At 35.1% G+C, this 19070-nt stretch overlaps 1 protein-coding gene across 8 annotated transcripts in view; it reads right to left on the bottom strand.

Moving 5' to 3' along the window:
• The window catches only part of PCDH7 (protocadherin 7), a 475887-nt gene that overhangs the window by 248503 nt on the left and 208314 nt on the right, over positions 1-19070 (bottom strand). The gene's annotated exons all lie outside the window — the stretch shown is intronic.

Here is a 19070-nt window from a genome sequence, read left to right as displayed (position 1 = left end):
AACATCATATACCATTTTTAAGTAGTATTTAAAGTACTGAAAATATTACCCATTGGACATCACAATATAATATGTTACTAATGTTGGCTGAATAGAATACTTACTATATATGGATTTTAAAGGTTATCATAACTACATAATAAAACAGAAACATTTTAGGCTCATTAAGGGAACAAATTAATGCCATACATTGTCAGGGATATATGTACACATAATATTTTGGGGTAGAACCAATATAAAAGGTTCTATAATATCTCTTTCATATTATTCTTGGCAAATTGTATTCATTACCTTCTTATATGACTTGAAAGTGGTATAAATGTACAGATTTTTGAACCTATACCTCAGACTGTTTTTTTCTAATATAAAGATAAAACTAATATTGCCAGAATAATGAGAAAGATAACAAACCTTTTCTGCACTTTTACTAGTGGTACAAATCACCCAACACAATTAGAACCAGTAGAATTTTTAAAACGTTAAGTCTAATCTACATACCATAGACTATTAGTGGGAAAGCTAAGAAGATCTGTGACAGTTCCACCAAAATTTATAAAATGGTCTTACTAGAGACAAACACATGCTTCCAAAAAACTTCCCTTTATTTTGTCTCAGATAGAAGACTGGCCAGGAATATTGTCTATTGTTCATATTTCTAACCAAGTACCTCTCCTTCAATGTACTTATTAGAGTGTATAGTCTATATAAAATCTACTTTTTCATTTAATTCAAAATCAAACTTTAAGAAATTCTGAATTCTGTTGGAAACATTTAAAGCATGTTCTCTTCTTTATAATGTTTCCCTGAATTGGAACTGCAGTATTTTAAAACAATTACAAAATATTACTAGGATAAACATCATACACACCATGGGCCCAAATTTTCTAGCAACAAAATCTCTAGAAACATTTTCCTTTTTTCACTATAATCTCACATTGCTTTAGAATAGTATAATTGTGATAGTTTGCCTTATTTCTTAATAAATATGAAATCAATTTGTATTTACCATGCTTTATCTTATGTGTGCATATTTTTCTTTCTTTTTTTCCCATTTATACTCCCAATTGACTGCAAACTGTCTGTGAATTATGTTCAGTATCACCCCAGAAATGGAATTAATGACAGTCCCCTAAAACCAAATTGCTTTGCACATAGAAGCCACTTAGCAAATAATACTGAACAATAAAATTTTAATGACAATGCTGAATTTAGAAAATAATGCTGTGGGTCATGAAAACATATTATCACTTCAAGACATAGCAATGGATTAAGAAAATCACATTAAAAATAAAAGAGGGTCAAAGGCTTTTTAATTCTATTTTAATGATTCTCAAATCTTTTAGAATCAGTCCACTAATGCAAGGAGAAAGTTCAAAATGAACACAGAAATAGGTAAATTATGCTAATGGATTGACAAAGAGAAATAAGAAATTATGAGAGAAAACATTTCATTTTGATATAAAAAAGAAAGTGATGTTTGAATGAAGGTGTTAATCTCATAATCCGTGCTTAAATGCTGGTTCTACTAAAAGTAATACTAGAATATCACAGACAGGAGATAGACTATGTTTATAAAACACTGTTTTCTATCATGGATTATATAATAATTGCTATGAATCTGTGCATTTTACTTTCTAGATTCTGTACTCTATTTTAATTGTGAATATTTTAATCCCCATGAATTACTGTAGGTTACATATTAAGTTTAATGATAGAATGAAAATGTTGTAATTTTAAAATACTAAGATGAATATATATACTAGAAAATGCCCAGATCCATCAATACTTCCTTTTGGCATAAAAAAGCTTTTTCATTTAAAATCATATCTAAAATAATGAAAAAATGACATAATAAAATCTGAAATAAAAAATATTACCCAATGGATCGTAAAATGCCCTATCATTTTTATCTGCATTTAAAAAAATTCCAATAGAATTCTACATACAACATAAACACTACATTGCTATCTCTTAAATTCTACTTTGATAATTTTAAATAAATAAAAATCTGTGACAAACTGTTTAAGTTGGTAATGTGAACCAAAATAGTACAGATACCTGAATTCTGAAAGAGAACCCATTAATGCAAGAACTAAGTTTTAATTCCAGTAATAAATCAGACATGTATTACAGGTTTAGATAACAGAGTAGACAGATAGGCAGACAGTTAGGGAGACAGACAAGTATTTACGGGTTGGGTCTATTGAGAAGATAGGCTTTATGGCAGAAGTTATGACACAGAATACATATTATTTACATACCAGAGATATATTGACTAAACCAGAAGTGTAAGCATTGTGTTAACTGTGACAGAGATAATGAATTTGGTAATGACTAATACTCTGAAGTACAGTGGCTTAAGTAGTGACTCCTAAAACTTAGATGTGTCTTAGAAACATCCAGAATACTTGTGAGAAAACACAGTGCCAATATCTGGCCTCAACTTAAACCCAATGAATCAACATTCAGGGTGGAAGTGGGTATCAGCAAGTTCTAATATTTCTCAGGGTGATGAGAGGCACAGAGAGGAAGGGGAAATCCTACAATTGAATATTTAGTCAGAAAGTCAAACTGCTTCAGGAAGCCAGATGGTCCTTTAAGTATTCATAGAATTTCCCTGTAAAGTCACAGAAGCATGGTTTCATCTTGAGATGCAAAAGTATGGTATGAAGATATCTAGTGACCTGAGGTGTTTGAGCTTTTGACTTTTCTGTCTAGGGTGACAAATGACATGTCTTGCAAAGGCAAACTCATTTTCTATGCAAAACAGGAAAAAGCAGAAGAGCTTAAGGAAGCCTGTCAGTTTCCCAGCTTTTTGAAACAATGAAGATGTGCTTGAAAACTAAGTAAGTAATGCAAGAAAGAAGTCTCCAAGAGACTTCCCTGGCAGTCCAGGGGTTAAGACTTTGCCTTCCAACTCAGAGGCTGCGGGTTTGATCCCTGGTCCCCGTGCTAAGATCCCACATGCCTCCTGGCCAAAAAAACAGAACATAAAACAAAAGCAACATTGTAACAAATTCAATAAAGACTTTAAAAATGGTCCACATTAAAAAACAAAATCTTAAAAGATGAAGTCTCCAAGAAAGTTTTTACAAAAATTGTGAGTGGTATGTGTGTGAGAATTATAAACAAGAGGGGGTGGAAATCAAAGATTTTTATTAGGCAAATAAATGACCTAATTAAAGGGGTGAGATTAAAGACATGGTCTGACCATTCCCTACAAAAGAGTAGGAGGAAGAAATGTTGAAGGCAGAGGATTATGCTAAAAAAGAGAGGGGATTGTCTTTTTGTCTTGGTTATGGTTTCTTTTGCTGTGCGAAAGCTTTTAAGTTTAATTAGGTCCCTCTGTGGTGACCTAATTGGAAAGGAAGTCCAAAATAAAGGGGGTATATGTATATGCATAGCTGATTCACTTTGATGTACAGCAGAAACTAACAAAACATTGTAAAGCAACTATACTCCAATAAAAATTTTTTAAAAGAAGGAAAGAAAGAATGGGGAAACAGCAATAAGAATGCTCAGCAAGGCCATTACAGAGCAAACTTGTGTGGCTGACTGGCTGTCATTATACCTACATTTGTGATGTCCCATTGTATCTCAGGGTTTCAAGGATGTTCCAACAATAATTCTATATATTTAAGAAACTCAAAATCTTATAGGTATATAAAAACAGCCAAAAATATAACATGATTAAATTTCCAACACGTAAAGGCATCCCCCCCCCAAAAAAAATTCCATGAAACTTGTTTATGAATTCAGGCAGGCATTGCAAAGAAGGGGTTTCTTGGATTGAGATCTCTAAAATAATTTTGATAGATAATATATATTTGAGGGCTGATTACAGACTTCATATTTGAAAACAGGGGCAAAGAATAAAATATAGGACTAATAAGAACACCAAGTCACTTTTGAGACTCAGAAAACAAGGAAGCTGGTAATTTCTGGAAAGCAAATAAAATCTTCTGTTATCAAAGGCATCAGAGATAGTGAAAAGAATACTGATTACTGTAAGTCCATTGGATTCATCCATTAGGAGGTCATTTTTGTTATAAAACCTCTAAACTCTGGGGAACAGTTCTAGGAGATTAAGTCAGAGGAAGTAAAAGACCTCTTGTAAACATAAGGAGACATGGAGAAAGTGGGTGTAGGCTTCTAATTTTTAAAATGGTATGGTATAAGAGAGATGTCGGGTGGCAGTTAAAAGGAATAAGATGTATGTAAAACCTTTATCTGTTTTTTTGTCTTTCTTATTATTGAAAAAAAAATGCTTCAGGGAAAGTAGTTGAAGATGCCAGCAAAAATGGCAAGCAAAAAATATGCCTAATAATATAAAGTTTCCCAAAACAAAATAAATCAGAGACTAGAAGTAAACTAACAAGAATTAATAGAGAAATAAAATTGAAATCACAAAGGCAAGGCAAACAGTAAAACTTGTTGGGGAATTACATGCAGGGTCCATTGGTCCATGTGTGTATGTTTAATGAGAAATATATATCTGCTGCTGCTGCTAAGTCGCTTCAGTCGTGTCCAACTCTGTGCGACCCCATAGATGGCAGCCCACCAGGCTCTGCCATCCCTGGGATTCTCCAGGCAAGAACACTGGAGTGGGTTGCCATTTCCTTCTCCATTGCGTGAAAGTGAAAGTGAAAGTGAAGTTGCTCAGTCACGACCGACTCGTAGCGACCCCATGGAATGCAGCCCACCAGGCTCCTCCAAACATGGGATTTTCTAGGCAAGAGTACTGGAGTGGCTTGCCATTGCCTTTTCCTATAAACATATATATATATATATATATATATATATATATTAGAAACTACAGAAAAATTAAAAAAAGATTCTATTCCAAACAACCTTATGGATTCCCTATTGACCTCAGAAAAGTTAGCTGACCTCTGGCTCTTGTGCCTTAGGCTCAGGGTCTATAAAATGCAGAAAATAATACCTATCCCTTACTAACTTAAATTCTCTGAGAAATAATGAGATAGCTTCTACAAAGAGCCTTAAGCTCCCTCAAAGACATATACTATAAAAGGTATTATACCTCAGGCCACAGCTATATAATGAGAACTATCTCCCGTTATGTTTTAAGTTTGTTTTTTGCAAGAAAATAAAGGTCTAGTCCAATAATTTACAAAGTTTCTAAATATAATTTTAAAAATCCATGTGAAATCTCAAACCTAAGTCTCCTATTCATGCACTGATTTTGTTTTTCTAAAGGCAGGTTATTTGTGAAACAAATAGGTACACAAATAACACCCACATTTTTCAAAAAATATTTGCATCCAATCATTTACTGAGCATGAACATCTATAAGTTTAATTATTTAAGAGTGACATTCACGAATTAATTTTTGTTTCCGTTATGACACACTGGAAACTTTCACTTGACGACACATATATATTCAAAGGTAACTCTGGGGCTTCCCTGATGGCTTTGTAGTAAAGAATCTGCCTGCCAATGCAGAAACATGGGTTCGTCCCCTGATGCAGGAAGATGCCACATGCTGCAAAGCAGCTAAGCCTGGGCATCACAGCTATAGAGCCACACTCTAGAGGACCGAGCCACAACTCCTGAAGCCTGCATGCCCCAGGACCCATGCTCTGCAACAAGAGAAGCCACCCCAGTGAGAAGCCCACCCATGGCCACTAGAGAGTAGTACCTGCTTGTCACAACCAAAGAAAAAGCTTGCGCTGCAGTAAAGACCAAGCCCAGCCAAAAATAAATAAATAAACAATGTTTTTTAAAAGTTACTTTGAATAATATCCAATCCCTGGGGCAGGGGATGTACTTTGATACTCATGCCAGGCCCCAGCTGATGGAAATGGATTATAATTGACTTTGCTTTAAACTACTATAGACTTGGAATCAGTCTATTTTTCATATTATCCTTATCCATTCTTCATATAATTTTATTCACTTGCTATTTCAAAATCTAGAGGTCACATGGGAAGTGGACATGAATGGAGAGGTCCTCTCCCTTCTATCCTTGCCCTCATGCTGTGGAGTATGTAAGTATGGCTGTCTCTTCTTACCCTCCTCTCCTGAGCGGGAATTCTGATACACCCAAGATGAGGAACATGTGATTGCCAAGATCATTTCCACAAATAAAATTAACATAGCTGAAGCTCCAATACATTGGTCATCTGATGTGAAGAGCCAACTCACTAGAAAAGACCCTGATGCTAGGAAAGATAGAAGGCAGGAGAAGGGGGCAACAGAGATAAAGATGGTTGGATGGCATCACTGACTCAATGGGCATGAGTTTGAGCAACCTCTTGGTGTTGGTAAAGGACAGGGAAGCCTGGCTTGCTGCAGTCCACGGGATTGCAAAGAGTCAAACACAACTGAGTGACTGAACAACAAGAAATAAACTTGAAAGGACAAAAATAGCAAATAAGGATAAAGTTGGGTGCTGGGGGGATACACATTGTAACATATTTAGTACATACATTTGCCTATTAATATTTTGGATTTAAAAAAAATTTGGATTTTTTTAAACTTGGAAAACATGAACAGTAGTTAAAATGGTATACAGGTAAACTTGGTATCAAGAAAAAGACACCTTGCTTAGATGAGGAGAGGATTTATGATATGTGTGGATGACAGAAATCAGGCTTGCATTCTAATGACAGTATTGCAAGGTGTGAGGCATTCATGACAGGAAAAGGTGATGAACATTTGATTCATTCTTCTTTTTGTGAAATTTCATCTCCACAATTGCAAACGTGAATTACCAAACAGTAAATGTAAAGCTAGGCAATCCAGCAGGTTTCTGGAGGTCACATAAGAAGTTATCACAATCTCCACTTTACTTCACATATGGAGTAGAAGCCAGATATCATCCTGCTTTATTCAGAGAGTTCACAGAAAGTTAAGTTCATACATTTTAAATCCATTAGAGGACTGGGACAATTTTCTAAAAAGCTTTTTTTAAAAAAAATATCTAGAAAGTGAAAGTGTTAGTCGCTCAGTCGTGCACAACTCTTTGTGACCCCACAGACTGTAGCCCACAAGACTCCTCTGTCCATGGCATTCTCTAGGCAAGAATACCGGAGAGGGTAGCCATTCCCTTCTCTAGGAGATCTTCCAGACCCAGAGATTGAACCAGGGTCTCATGTACTGCAGGTGGATTTTCTACTATCTGAGTCACCAGGGAAGCCTAGAAAGTTTATGTCAAATTGTCCAACTGTCTTATTTTTCTATCTTGCAGATTCATTTTTTTTTAATTTTAGAGAACCATATAACTGCCCTCCTTTTTTGAAAGTACTGACATAATAGCATACACTATAAATAATATGTACTTTTGAGGAAATTTCATTCTGAAATTAACAGTAATATGTTATTCTGTTTCCAGAATTCAGTCATTGGCATTACATCTCCAGGGCCTAATTATTTTAAAAAATTCTTTATCACAAAGTTCATTTATAGTTTCTAAGAAAGCCAATAAAGACCAGATGCATATTCACAAAAATAAAATAATAAAAATTTATTTTATCCATTCTTAATTATTGTTTAAAACATAACCATCACACCATAAATAAATATTAAATCTCATAATCAGACACAGTTAAAAATACTGACCTTCCACTTGCATTAACAAAATCCTCTAAGTTACAATCTGCACAATAATAATGGATTGTGTTCTCTAAATAGGGCAGTGGCTAATTTTTGAAAAGGGAAAGAAAATAGTTGAACTTTGGGAATATCCTATTATACGTAATATTTACAGTAAAAGAGAAAACACAGCATCAGGTTAACAAGGGAGTAACTTTCCCCTTGGAGTCCATCAACCTAGTGACACGACCTTTTTGAGGATTTCATTTGCAAGAGGATAAAACCCTAAAAATGACGCTAGAAAGAACTACAGGTTAACTCTCTTTCCCTGTTGGATGCTGTTCTGTGTCTTACAGACAACTTTATTGGGAACTTTAAATCTGTACCTTCCTTTTTAGTTTCAATAGTTTCTCCATAAATCGTCTTCTTATCTGGAACTCACATACAACTGTCTCAGTCACATCAATTATTTCTGTATGGGCTGAAAAGGCTTTTCTATTTTTTCCAATTCACTTAGTTATGTCCATCAAACAAACTTCTAATGACTCTCTTTGTCAGTCATTAAGCACTGAAACAGTCATGGAGCAGAACATTGCTAAATTAAAAGGAGTGCTGCTTTTGCTTTTTATTTTAAAAAGAACTAAAACTGGGAGATCTTTCCTTGCAAATGAACAGGTACTTGATTAATCTGCAAACATTTTGAACCAGTGTCAGTGGCTACTGAACAAACATATCTAAGATTCCATAGTGCATTAGTTGAAATATGTCTGGCAGAATCTTCAAACAAACTTTAATGAGGTCTTTTAACTTTTTAGGGGCATCTTCCTTTGCTAACATCTTAAAGTTCTTCTGTACTTCAAATCGCCTTTCTTTCTTTCAAGTCAATAGCAGATGAAAGAGTAGTAAAAAGAAACATGTTGAGACGTTTGGATTGGTTAATTAAAACACTTATTTGGGGGAGGAGAAGTTAAATAATTGTATTTTTTCTGACTTGCATGCAGTTACATATTTGACATTGTTGTATATATTTGTTCTGCAGAAACTAAGAATGTAGGTTATACTTAATAATTCTTAGTCCACTAGATCACAAGTGTGAAGTGTTTTCTTCTCAGTCATGTCCAACTCTGCGAAATCATGGACCAGGGTTTGCCAGGCTCTTCTGTCCATGTAATTCTCCAGGGAAGAATACTGGAGTGGGTTGCCATTTCCTTCTCCACAGTAATGCAAAAGAACGATAATGATAATATTAAAATAGTAGCTATTCATTTCACTTGTGTTGTCACTTTTCCTCATGTGTGGTTCATAAGGATATTTTGATTTTGAAAATGAGAAAAAAATAATGAACTTAATATTCAAACTACTGCAAGAACTGCTGCTGCTGCTAAGTCACTTCAGTCGTGTCCGACTCTGTGCGACCCCAGAGACGGCCACCCACCAGGCTCCCCTGTCCCTGGGATTCTCCAGGCAAGAACACTCTGGAGTGGGTTGCCATTTCCTTCTCCAGTGCATGAAAGTGAAAAGTGAAAGAGAAGTCGCTCAGTCGTGTCCGACTCTTTGTGACCCCATGGACTGCAGCCTACTAGGCTCCTCCATCCATGGGATTTTCCAGGCAAGAGTACTGGAGTGGGGTGCCATTGCCTTCTCCGACTGCAAGAACTACTCTAATCTAAAAATAAAAGTTTGTCTCATATTTTTTTAGTGAAAAATATCAGAAAACAGAAGAGACAAAAGCCCAAAAGTTTTAGTAATGTAGGCAAATATTATTGTCTGAAAACTTCTAAATAAGACACTGTGCTCTGAAACACAAATTGTGGGTCTTTTGTATTGTGGACACATTGTTGCAACTTTTTTTATGAAGGGACAGAAAATAAATATTTTAGGCTTTGTAGGTCATGGGTCTTTGTCACAACTTCTCATTTTGACATTGTCCTGAAAAAACAACCGTTAAAGATACAGAAATGAATAAGAATGGCTAGGTTCCAATAAAACTTTATTAATTAAAATAGGAAATTGAATTCCATATGCTTTTCTTGATTTATAAAATGCTGTTGTTAAGTTTTTAATCATATTGAAATGTACAAAAATATAACTTTTCTGTTGTATTAACATTTTAAAAGTTACTGCATATTTTTCAACCAGTGTGTAAAGTCCTCATAAACAGTATGTATCAATTATATCTGTTTCAATGATAGTGCCTTGAAAATAGTTTATATTAAATTGTCATTTGTTAGCTTGTTTTAATATTTATTGTCTTTTTCGCATATAACTCTGAAGTAGAGAATCAGCAGACATGAATCCAGTACTTCCTCTGATACTAAGTGTAAAATCTGGTGGAAAGATTAATCTTTCAATTTTAGCATCTTCAACTTTAAAAGGAAAGAGTTTTAGCAAATGATACTTAACATCCTTTTTAGTTCCTTAATTCTTTGAAACTATAAGAAGATAGGTTTGTTCAATAAGTCAATAAATGGCTGAAATGTGTGATTTTAAACTACTCTTTTTCACCATTTAAGAAATTCCTTAGTACGCTGCATGGTCTTCAAAACATTAAAGCAACTAGGAATGTGTTTACTCATGAAGCGAGAATCATGAACAAACATATGTATAATAACAAAACATTTTAGTCAATTAGCTTAATGAAAAGCTACAAAAATGACTTAACATCTTTGTGAAAAGTGTTTTCAAAAAGTAAAGACTTTCTCTGGAATGTCAACGCCATGAAATAAGCTTGTCTAAATGTTCCGTATCCTCTGAAACCACTTCTTCTGTGAGTTCTTCTTTGATTCACCCCCCGAAAAATGTTCAAGTGAAAAAAAAAAAAATACTCGAGTTCCTACTGTGTGCTAGAGACTGTGAGATCTCATTCGTCTCTTAACGGTATGCTTTGAATAGCAGAGGTTAGCAAGGTTGGTATGCAATTGAGTGGTGAAAACATGCTGGGCCGTTGATTGGATTTCACCTCCCAATTCCTTTGAGACCCTACACAGTCCCTTGTAAGTTTCTATGTTTACATGCACAGAGAAACAGGAAGGCAGAGGGAGTCCTATTTAGGAAAAGAGAATATTGACAGGCAGCTAATGAGAAAAAGACTATCTTTGCAATGATACTCAATTCAACAAAAGCTTATTAAGCACTTGCTTTGTGCCTGCCACTGCGCCGAAAAATCTACATGCTGCAAATTTAGGCATTAAGCTCAGCTGGGCAAGTGCAGAATAATCATACAAAAGCACTCACAGAATACAAGCAAAGGTTTCTTTTTTCCTTTTTGGTATTGTGATAATCATCAAAAGCTCAGTTCACAAACCTCTCAGTTGCTTTGCATGACTATTCTACATACCCATGGAGTTCCACAAGTGCTGAATGCGGTTGATAAAAACCTGTGTCTTAAACTACACAGTTGGAGTTAGACTGCAGCAGTTCAAGGGAGTAATGCTGAAGAGCCAACTGGAGCTCCTAAAGAATTGTCCAGGTTTCCGACTACTAAACTACTAACACTGAACAAATAAACAACAGCAACAAGGAAAAAAAAATATAATAACCTTTTAAAAGCTACCTCCTAAAATACATAGGGGCTTTCCAGGTGGTGCTAGTGGTAAAGAATCCACCTGAAACTCAGGAGATACAGGAGATGTAGGTTTGATCCCTGGGTGGAGAAGATCCCCTGGAGGATGGCATGGCGACCCAATCCAGTATTTTTGCCAGGAGAATTCCATGGACAGAGAAGACTGGCAGGCTACAGAGTTGGACACAACTGAAGTGACTTAATAGTCACGCACACAAAATACATAGAAGTTTAGAAGCACAGACAGGAGTCTGCCTCATAAACACCTGAATCAATTCTCTCATCCTGAAATGAATGAAAATGAAACTTGCATTTTAGGATCCACTCAAACAGATGCTCCAGATTTTTTTTCTCTTTTTTTTTCCTTTTCTATCTTAGACATTACATCGAAACTGCACCTGGTAAAACTTGTTTGGAAAGCTACATAGATTTTAAAAACATTATGTTTTCATATTCTACAGAATGAAGGTCTGTGTCCTTAAGTAGCTTTTCCTGGTCTGAATGGATTAAAGTGTCTGACAGAAATCAAGATAGACAAATGGAATAAGGCTCTGAAGTTTTACTTAAGCATTTAATTAGTGGACTGAGTTGAAACCTAACTCAAGCCGAATCTTCTGCTACCCACATGAAACTCCTGCTACCCACATGAAACCATACCTCTGCCATCTCTGCTGGTTTACTTGTTTTATTTTCTCTGTACTTTGTTTAAAAGAAAAGTTACAAGGGCCCCTAAGGAAAAATGTATTCAATGCCGAGATATGCTTGTTTTCATTCCTTAATAGAAGTCAAATAACTCCAGAAAAATGAGTGAAAGTGGACTTAGAAGGCAGAAAAGTGGACTCTGAAGATACATACATCCTAATCCTTGGAACCTGTGAATTGGTGAACTTACATGCAAAAGGGGAATTTTAGATTGCAGATAGATTAAGTTTACTAATCAACCAATATTAAAATAGGGCTATTATTTTGGATTATCTAGGTGGGCACAATGTAATCACAGGTTTCTTTTTTTTTTTCTTTGTTAAAAATTTATTTAGTTTTAACTGAGGGCCTTCCTTGTAGCTTATCTGGTAAAGAATCTGCCTTCAATGCAAGAGACCTGGGTTCAATCCCTGAATTGGGAAGATCCCCTGGAGAAAAGAAAGGCTACCCACTCCAGTATTCTGGCCTGGAGAACTCCATGGATTGTGTAGTTCATGAGATCGAAAAGAGTCGGACACAACTGAGCAACTTTCACTTTCACATTTTTAATTGAAAGATAATTATTTTACAATGTTGTATTGGTTTCTACCATACATCAACATAAATCAGCCACAGGTATACATATGCCCCCTCCCTCTTGAACCTCCTTCCCACCTCCCACCCCATCTTACCCCACCCTTCTGGGTGGCCACAGAGTACTGGTTTGCGCTCCCTGAGTCATACAGCAAATTCCCTTTGGCTATCTACGTACATATGGTAGTATAAATGTTTCCATGCTACTCTCTCCATTTGTCCCACCCTCTCCTTCCCTCACTGTGTCCATAAGTCTGTTCTGTATGTTTGTGTCTCCATTGCTGCCCTACACATTTACAAACAATAAATGCTGAACAGGGTGTGGAAAAAAGGAAGCCTTTTTGCAATGTTGTTGGGAATATAAATTGATATAGCCACTATGGATGACAGTATGGAGATTCCTTGAAAAACTAGGAATAAAACTACAATATGACCCAATAATCCCACTCCTGGGCATATATCCTAAGAGAACCATAGTTGAAAAATACACATGTACTCCAGTGTTCACTGCAGCACAGTTTACAATAATAGCTAGAACATGGAAGCGACCTAGATGTCCACTGACAGATGAATAGATAAAGAAGTTGTACTGTGTATACATATATATATACATACATACATACAGTGGAACATTACTCAGCCCTAGAAAGGAAAGCATTTCAGTCAGTTCTAATGAGGTGGATGAACCTGGGGCCTATTATAGAGTGAAGTAAGTCAGAGAAAAAACAAATATCATATATTAACATATATATATATATATATACATTTATGTATATATATATATGGAATCTAGAAAGATGGTACTAATGAATCTAATCTTCCTTAAAAGGAGAAAGGGAAGGTGGAAAAGGAAGTCAGAGTTTTGCAATGTAATATCTATACTCACCTTCTCAAACTATGAAGACAGAGGAAGGGGCCATGAGTTAAGAATCCTGGTGGCCTCTAGAAGATATTAAAGGTAAGGAAGGGAGCATATTTTCCCCCAAAACTCTAGCATAAACACTGTCTCACTTTGATTTTAGCCCAGAAAGACCTATTTTGAATTTCTGTCATCAACAATTGCTATAGCTTTAAGCCATTAAATTTTAGTAATTTGTTATAGGAGCAATAAGAAACATGTAATGGGCCATGAAGCCTGAGGTATGATGGGAAAAAAAGAGAAGTAAAGCAGTTGGGCCTACATTTCATATTTATAAAAGAAGTTAGTCATCATTCAAATTTAATTTGGTATTCCATTCCTATATTACTCCACCTATAGAGCATAGAGAACGGGCATGTGATTCTAATATCTGTACTTATTTTATAAAGCATTCAAATGTATTATTACGTATTTTATGTTGAAAGGTCTAAAAACTGTAAAAATATTGAAAATAATCTTTATAGCCTTATTTTCACATTTATTATCCTTTTAATAGTGAAAGTGCTAATACCAAATAAAACTAAATTGAAAGGATTAGGTCTCTGTTCACCATTCATATGGGGAAAACTACTTCAAATTTGCATTTCAGTCTTCTCTTATCAGATTACTAATACTGTATTTGAAGAAAACCACAGACTTCCAAATCAGGAAATCAGAATTTATTTTCCTGATGTCAACTATAATTTGAACAGGTTTGGGCTACTGACTTAATTCTTCTGAGCTGGGATTCAACTTCTGTAAATATAAATTATAATATCTCCATTTAAAGGATACAATGGAAATCCAATCTTGGAGTACATTGTAGAGTGTCCTATACATTATAATGGTAAATTGAGTTCAAAATTTTGTCCATAGGCCAAAAATTTATGGAGCTGATAAAAGATATATATTTTTTTTAATTCTATAAACTTGGAAGAAACAAATTCTTCCCACTATGCCAGCATAAAGAAAGATAGTGAATGTCTTGATTTTTGAGAATAGCTTCATCTACACTGGAGAGAGTTAATAAATAAATACTGATGGTGCCTAATTGGAGTTACCATATTTGTAGATATTGTCTATTGTCTACTACTTTTACTTCTTTGTTTTACACTTGTGTATTGAAAAAATTTTCTAGGAAGATGAATTCTTTGTACTAAAACTTTAACTTTTCAGAAGGAAAGCAGAAAATAAATTCAACAAATAAAGAATAAGTAAGCATGTTGGTATTTCATGGTTCTTTAGAGAAAAGAGGATACTTGTAACTTGCCTGTTACATGGGGACTCAAAGGACACAGTGGGGGAAGGAGAGAGTGGGATGAATGGAGGAAGTAGCATAGACATATACGCACTACCATGTGTAAAATAGATAGCTGGTGAGAAGTTGCTGTATAATACAGGGGCCCCAGCTTGGCACTCTGTTATGATCTAGAGGTGCAGGATGGGGGAGAGCAGGGAGACTCAAGAGGGACGTGATAGATGTACGATTATGGCTGATTTGCATTGTTGCATGGCAGAAACCAGCACAACATTGTAAAGCAATTTTTCTCTAATTAAAAAAATAAATTTTAAAAATGTGATAATTATACAGAAGGACAGATAGTCTGAAATACTGTCCGGAGTTTAGTTTTCAGTCATAATTTGAAAATATAATCAATAGTATCCAATATTTGCCATATATTATTTCAATATTAAATGCCACAAGAACAACTTATTTCAATTGCCATCTTCTTGAGAAAAATGGTCAAATTCTTAAGCTTCTAGAAAATGCACATTTTTAAGCATGAGGGAAAAACGAGTCCACAAGGCCATAACATCATAAGACCATCATATTTTATTACTAGTATTCTTATTTGACTAAGTCTGTTTACATTTCATATTTAGGAGATACATGGGGTACCATATCTAAAGACAAATATTTTATTCCTCTCTTTTTTTACCTTATGACCTTTTCCAAGTCTCTGATCTTTTTATTTTTTCACACTTCATATACATTGACATTTTGGAGATGTTGCTTCCCTGATATCTTAATTTTCACTTCAAAGGTGCTAAAATTATAACCCTCTGGTACCCATCGTTTGGGAAGTTCATTACATTCTGTGTATTAAGAAATAAAACTAATAATAAACCACATAATTAAGTTACCTCTTGTATTCTAGGGGAAATTTTTTTTTAAATATTTAAGCTCAGTTTTTGTAACAACTGCTCATATCGGTAGATTGTGAATTAACTAGAGATAACATGTATTATCTTCACCTAGTTTGACAGAGAGCCCCGAAGTAAGTCAGAGATACTTTACTGAGCAAGAAACTTACATATTGCAACTGTACAATGCAAAGAGAAATCTTTCTAGGGGGCAATCAGTAATTAGTAGCAGACATTTCCCAGAACACATGGGAGGAAGGCAAAGCCTTCTTAATGATATAGCTGATAACATGTCTGCATTTAAAATGCATAGTGATTATTCCCTAACACTCATTTATTGCTTACCATGTGTCCATTCAAAGCTTATTTAATTTTCACAATAGTACTATGAGGCAAATGTAGAAGCCAGTACCTATGAAAGTAACTTGCCGGTAGTCACACAGTGGCTAAATGATCATAGCTTGGCTCTTGCTCACCAAGCCATAGCTTTGCCTTGATTAAACCCTAAGAAATTGATAAACAGACACTGAGGCGTGCTCATATAGTCACAAGAGTACTGGCTTAGGGAAATCATATTCTAGCACAGATCAGCTACTTAAAAGCCTACAAGTGCTCAGGAGAAAAAAGTTGATTATCTCAGCCACTTCTGATAAGGGTTCCTCAGGCTGAAAATCAGACATTCAGATTTGAATTCTACTGGAGATTATGTGTAGTTTGTTGTTATACTTTAGCCAAGTATAAAAGAAAAGGGACATACTTCACTTTCTATCATGTGGGATTTAATTTTCTTAGTCTAATAAACCTTTCGGCTTTGTTTTACACAAGTCAGCTGTTCTCTGCTCTGCTTACATATTTAAATTACCCCCACCTAAAGAGTGTTGATACTTGGACCATATCCTAAAATTATTTTGGGATAGAGCTCAGCATCTATGTCAGCAGGGGTGAAAATCCACTCTAATCCTGAAATAAAATGGAAAAATCATTCTAAATTTCTATGTGCTTTGGCTGCCAGGAATCTCAGCACTCAATCATCATCTATTTATAAGCCCAAGCAAGATAGGTGCATTTCCTTATTCTTGTATGTGGTTTTTGAGGTATTATTTCCATTTTAATATCTCATTATAAATTTGTTTTATCATAAAATATCCCAAATCCTTTTGGGAGCAGATGGCCTACATTTTGAAGATGATTACAGAAAAACTTAAAATGAGCATTTCTTATCATTCACTTTACTTTAGGAAAACAAATGACTTGCATGTTATTTTTCTAAAAGCTGTAATACATTCTAGAGAAAGTAATTTGTAATTAAAATCAGCCATACTTGGGGTTTTGTTCAAAAACAAGAAGACTAAGAGAGTTTTATTTATTAAATAGTATGGGAATGATCAATTCTCTGGGGTAGGATATGGCTACTCACTCCAGTATTCTTGCCCAGAAAATTCCATGGATAGAGGAGCCTGGCAGGCTACAGTCCATGGGGTCACAAAGAGATGAACGTGACTGAACACAGCCCTAGCCCACATAGGCATGGGAATGATCAACATGTCATTAAAACATGTTTTAAACACTAGAACATTCATCTCCATGAAGTTATCTAATACCCATCATAAGACATGTATGATCTATTTTGCTCCTCAATTAATGATTAGTTTTATATAACTAGTGATTACTCTATTTTTTATTGTTACAGATGCGTATTGCTATTCATGACTTTATTTCTATACAATAGTTTGCTAGTTTTTCAAGACTAGGAAATTCTCAGATATAATGCCATTAATGACAGCATTATCGAGCACCTTTAAAATCATCTTTAGTATCACTTCCTCCATTTAACATTTGTTGCACCATATTTTTTTACTTTCTTTTTCTTCTAAATATGTCATTCTCCTAACAATATTGCATCAACCATCCATGACAAATTATCTTGCTCTGTCCTGTGACTTCTGTGCATTGATTTATGGATATTCATGGTAATGATAGCCAGAGTTTTTATGTTTTGCCTTCTAGAGAATGTGTTGCTCCCTCAGATAACATAGTAACACTGATTAAAATACTTGGTGTCTTAAGAAAATCTTCCATGAGTCATATAAATTTTAAGAATTTCATATCAAAAGGATTAAGAGAAATTTGAGGAAGTAGATTAAACTCCTAAAGTCATAAGTATTTTACCCATTCTTCCTTCAACTAGAAAAAACACTGGGCTTGAAGTTGATACCTAAGATTTCTCATATCAGAGCATTTCAAAAACATTTCTTGGATCCTTAACTTTGCTCACGTGAGCTTTACTACTCACAAACTCTATGAGCTAAGGCAAAACACTTAATTTCCATAATCTTCAATTTCCTAATTTCTAATATGGGGGAAACTGTTGAGTGCTTTACAATATAGTATAACTAGTATTTAGGTTACACAATCCATGGATCCTAATCTTCAGAGTGCATGGAAATTATCTGAAAAATTGCTCAGTACTCAAAAGCCCTCTAGCCCCACATTCAGAAAATGTTTGCTGAGCCAAAAAAAAAAAAAATATATATATATATATATATATATATATGTATATATAGTGATGCACACTAAATTTTGAGAATTGCTGGTATAAACCATGTAAAACCCTGAGCACATTATTTCCTTTATTAATATTACAACTGTTGCCACTCTCATCATTGTAACAGCTAACATGGTGATGTTCCTTATAGCAGGCAATAAAGTGGCAGTCAGACCCATCAGTTATCAGATTTAGAAATCAACCTTGAATATTCATCAGAAGAACTGATGCTGAAGCTGAAACTCCAATACTTTGGCCACCTGATGTGAAAAGCCAACTCATTGAAAAAGATCCTGATGCTGAGAAAGATTGAAGGCAAAAGGAGAAGCAGGGTGGCAGAGGATGAGATGGTTAAAGAGCATCACCAACTCAATGGATGTGAATTTGAGCAAACTCCAGGAGATAGTGGAGGACAGAGGGGCCTGGCTAGCTGTAGTCCATGGGGTTGCAAAGAGTCAGAAACAACTTAGTAACTGAACAACCACAAAAATCAATGCCAAGAATTTCAGTCATTCATTACTTTTCCCAACCTCATATACAAACCAATGCATGTGGTGAAGAACTGTTGAAAGATGGCAGGGTAGAGTCATAATCAATTAGGTTCTATTCTAGAAAGATTCCAGGGAGGGTTAAGGACACATTTTGCAAGATGCAAGCAATAGAAGAGGGAAATCCAAAAAAAGGACATCTTGGAAATTCCCAGATGACAGTTTTGTCCTGGCAGTTATGCTACTACTTTCTCCATTGGCTGGAAGGCCTAACTGAGAGCAGCAGCAGATGAGACAGATCCTAAGGGACTGGAGATAAGAAAGGCATGGAAAATTAGGCACGGGAAGATTGTTTAAACAGAAGCAACAAAATTTGACACTAAGACATTCAAAGTAAGGGCAATTTTTATCCTTTAGAATCTGAAATACTACTATACTACAACGACTTCTCCTTAGCAAAGTGAGTTTATCTATGCTCAGATTGGATGGGATAGGAACATCTTAGAATTTGCATTGCTGTAGGTAGTCATTTTCCAAATCTATCAAGTAAGATAGGGTTAGGGTTATTGGTCATTTCCAATCTATCAACTAATATCTATTAAG

This window comes from Bos javanicus, chromosome 6 (assembly GCF_032452875.1).
Source record: "Bos javanicus breed banteng chromosome 6, ARS-OSU_banteng_1.0, whole genome shotgun sequence".
NCBI classification, from domain to species: domain Eukaryota; kingdom Metazoa; phylum Chordata; class Mammalia; order Artiodactyla; family Bovidae; genus Bos; species Bos javanicus.
This window is presented reverse-complemented; position numbering and strand designations above follow the sequence as displayed.